The 3,995-nt window shown below is 60.1% G+C and overlaps 1 long non-coding RNA gene across 1 annotated transcript; it reads right to left on the minus strand.

The window, feature by feature from the left end:
- Positions 1–524: 524 nt before the first annotated feature.
- On the minus strand, positions 525–2,559 carry LOC103246484 (uncharacterized). Its single transcript, XR_502435.3, has 3 exons — positions 1,533–2,559; positions 1,151–1,318; positions 525–809 (listed from the first exon to the last, which is right to left on the minus strand). It is a non-coding gene; the product is annotated as an uncharacterized lncRNA (long non-coding RNA).
- Positions 2,560–3,995: the final 1,436 nt, after the last annotated feature.

Consider the following 3,995-nt stretch of genomic DNA (forward strand, 5'->3'; position numbering starts at 1 on the left):
ATGCCACTGCACTCCAGCCTGAATGGCAGAGTGAGACCATGTCTCAGAACAAAAAAACAAAAGACAACAACAGCAAAAAACCAGAAAGGATAGAAGAAAGGATAAAAAGACGTAATTGCATTAATGAGACGACTGGATTGGAGGCGAAGACGCTGGAACCTCCAGCTCCATTTCTGTGCTGTACGTGAGGCCGACTGATTCGATCGCCTCCTGCCGTCTCCCAGGGCTCCCTCGTCCTTCTCAGGTGGCCCGGCTTCCTCCTCCCACGGTGCAGGGGGCTGTGGCATCTCAGCCTCACAGGATCAGGCCACCACAGTCTAGAGTCCAAGCGAACTCTGAGAGCCACCTCCAACTGTGGCAGTGGGAACATTCAGCCCAGACCTGTCCCCCTTGGTGTGACACCCTCAGAATCCACGTCCGCACTGCTTCCCTGTGTCCTCGCATGGTCTCCTGTCCCTCAGGCTGCGTATTCAGGGAAAACAGGACAGTTTCCTTCTGGGTGTGGGGAGGGCAGCCAGCCGGGGGGCGCTGGTGTGGGGGGCAGCACGGGGGGTGGGTCCCTTCTGATGGCGGGAGGGGCCGCTTCTGCTGCCAGGGGAGGCTCACGGGGACCAGGAGCTCGGGGGGTTCCAAACTTCCGGAATTCATCTCAGTTCATCCAGATCTCATCCCCGTCTCAGGACACCCCCCGTAGCCCAAGCTCCACTCCGAATAAAAGTGCTGACAGGGCCAAACACTGGGTTCAGGCTGTCACTGGAAACCCCAGCGTCACCCTTGGAGCCTGATCTTCAGTCACATCTGTCCTAGGGCTATAAAGAAGAGGTGGATTTCAGACCCTGGTGGGGCAGAGGGAGGTGCTCCCTGGCTTTCTGACTGTGACTTGGCCTTTTTGCCTTGCCCTTCCCCTCCCTCCCCTCCTTTCCCCTCCCTTCCCCTCCTTTCCCCTCCCCTCCCCTCCCTTCCCCTCCCCTCCTTTCCCTTCCTTCCTTCTTTCTTTCTCCTTCCTTCCTTCCTCCCTCCCTCCCTTCCTTTTTTTTTTTTGAGACAAGGTCTGGCTGTGTCGCCCAGGCCAGTCTTGAACTCCTGGGCTCAAGCCATCCTCCTGCCTCAGCCCCCGAAAGTGCTGGATTTCAGGTGTGAGCCGCCGTACCTGGCCTGCGTGGGCTTTTTATGTTAAGGCGTCTGTGGTTGTGGTTGTCCACGCATGCAAATATGACTGTGAGGAACCTGGTGAGCCAGGCGGGCATCAGCCGGGGAACGGGTCATGTAGGCTCGTGGGGCCTCCCCTCTGCAGCGTGACTCTGGGCTGTTCTGAGGCCTGGTGGGGAGGGTAGGTGATGGGTGGCCCTCCAGAGTGGCCTTGGTGCTTCCCAGCCCCTCTGTCCACCTCCCAGACCAGCTGATCCAGGCCTGACAGACACAGCCGGCCCGGGTCATGCCGAGGAAGGGACAGGCGCCACCCTGCCGATCCCACTGCCTCCCAGTGAGGTGTGAGGCTGAGCCCTGGAGCGCCGTCAGGACCCGGAATTTACCTGGCAGTAACCCAGGATCTCGCAGGAGTCCCTGGCATCTGGGCGACGCCTTGTTCCTGGTCGTTTTTCGCCCTCCTTGCTCCAGTGGTCAATTTGATTGAAGAAAGACCCACAAAGGGTGGGTTGCTGAGACGTGGCCTCCGTCGCCTTCTTTAACTTTCAGGTCTGAAGACACTACTGCCCATTGCCGCTTCAAGCCCACTGAGGGCCGCCCCCAGCCCTGTGTGTGGCTGTGCAGAGGCTGGTTCTTTCCAGTGCCCGTGGCTGTGGCCGGCGTCAGGGTCGAGCCATGACCGGGGTAAGTTGAGGCTCTGTTGGGGAGTGGGGTGGGGCCGGGCGGTGCAGGGGTGGGTCAAGGCTCTGGAGGGGTGTGGGGTGGGGCCAGGTGGTGCAGGGGTGGGTCGAGGCTCTGGAGGGGTGTAAGGTGGGGCCGGACGGTGCAGGGTCCCTGCCATCCATCTGTTCACTGTGTCCTCCACTTCCGGCCCCGTGTGGAGACAGAGACAGATGGCAGAAAAGCGATTTACAATGTGGCCTGTTCTATTTCCAATTAAACCACAGACATTAGTTAATATGCAGGGCTGGGAATCTCGGGTGGAGATAATGTGCAGATAGCTCTATAAAACTCTGCTAGGATCAAATAATTTTGCACAAATTTGCAAACAGCATGGTTTTTGTAAATAACCGTAATCTTTCTACCAGCGAGGGTGCCGATTAGGCGCTTTTCCTCATGATGATTCAGTGATGACCTAATTTACCTATTGTTGCTGCGCGTCCAGTGCAGCCAATGGCATTGTCCAATCTGGTCCCAAATCCATCCTGTTGGCGTTAATTCATATTGACCAAATGTTTACAAATTGAGCCTTTTCCCCCTCGTTATGCCTGACGGTTAACTCCGCTAATGAGCCCGTCTGCTGACGCGGCACCGACCTGCAGGCCCGGGAGTCTCGGCCGCCCTCGCCTGTCCTGAGCCCATCCTGAGCTCGTCCTGAGCACACCCCCGGCGTCAGCCCGGGCTTGCAGGAGGTGTCTGGCCTGGGCGCCGCCCGGGAGAAGGGGCGGGGCGAGGTGAGGCCAGGAGGCGGGGGGAGGGGTCGAGGAGGGAGGGAGGAGGGGCCCGGAGCTGCTGCCCTGCAGGGAGGCTCCGCAGAGGAGGGCGCGACCTGAGGGTGAGTGGGGTGGGGCGGGGTGGGGGCTCCGTGTGAGGTGCGGGGTGTGGCCGGGGGAGTCACAGGACGGCCCCCAAGGAAACTTGCTCTGGGGCTGTGGGATGAATACCACAGGCAGGGGTGGAGCTTAAAACAGCAGAGTTCTCTTGTGGTCTGGAGCCCAGAGCCACCTGGAATTTACCTGGCACCAGCTGGCATCACCAGGGGTTACTCGATACTTGCCCCGTGGCTTCCTCTGAAGGCTTGGGGCTCCCTCCTGCCTCCCCCAGGTCCTGGGGGCTGCGGCAACCCTCGGCGTCCCCTGGCTTGGAGGGGCCACTCCAGCCTCTGCCTCTGTCTTGGCCATCTGCTCCCTGGCACCTCTGTGCTCCTTCTCAGGAGGACACCGGCATTGGTGGGGGACCTGCCCATATCTGGGAGGGTCTCATTTGAGCCTTACCTCAGCCACATCTGCAAAGATCCTCTTTCAGATCATGGTCAGGAGCCCGGGCTTCAGGGATCTGCATGGAGGCTCCCCTCCCCGGGGTGGTTTCTCCGTGGACGCAGAGGCTTCCCTCCCTGGGGTTCCTGTTCTATGCACGTGGAGGCAGCTCGGTGCGGGCAGTGGCTGCCTCCGCTGCTTAGAGAAGTGGGAAGGACGGTCTGCAGAGAGAGACAGGACCCAGGGAGCGAGGCCAAGAGGGAGAGAGGCAGAGGCAGAGGCCGCAGGCGAAAGAACAGGGACAGGGAGGCCAGCGTGCAGGAAGTGTCAGGCTGGCCCGGCTGGTCCCGGCCAGGAGCTCCCTGCCAGGGCTCTGTGGCTCCGAGCTTTCTCCCAACAGATTTGCTTCTCTGATCAACCGTGGTCAGAGGCCCAGAAGGAGACATGGGGAGCCTGGCTTGGGAGGACCCCACTAGCGTCTGGAGGCCTCAGTGTACTCTTCTGTAAAATGGGACAACAAGGACACCTCTTCCCTGGGGTCTTGGGGAGGGTTAAATGGCGTCATCCCCATGCCGGACCCAGTGCTGGCCTTTGTCACCATCCCGGGGTCTCAGGCCCTGGGCAGATAGGCCCCTCCCCCACCAAGCTCAGTTTCCAGCGGTGGCTGCTGTGTGATGGTGGAGACTTTACTTGGTATCTGTGTGCTCGTTTGATACCTGACTGTCCTGCAACGCCAGCTCTCAGGGCAGGGGCGGCGTGTGCTTCTCCCTCAGCTTGGAGCCCGCAGGCTGTCCACGCTTGTTGACTCTGTGGCAGGTCTAGTTCTAAGCATCATTGTCACTGAGACCTGCGCACAGCAAGGCGCTTGGATCA

This window comes from Chlorocebus sabaeus, chromosome 27, assembly GCF_047675955.1.
Source record: "Chlorocebus sabaeus isolate Y175 chromosome 27, mChlSab1.0.hap1, whole genome shotgun sequence".
NCBI classification, from domain to species: Eukaryota; Metazoa; Chordata; class Mammalia; order Primates; family Cercopithecidae; genus Chlorocebus; species Chlorocebus sabaeus.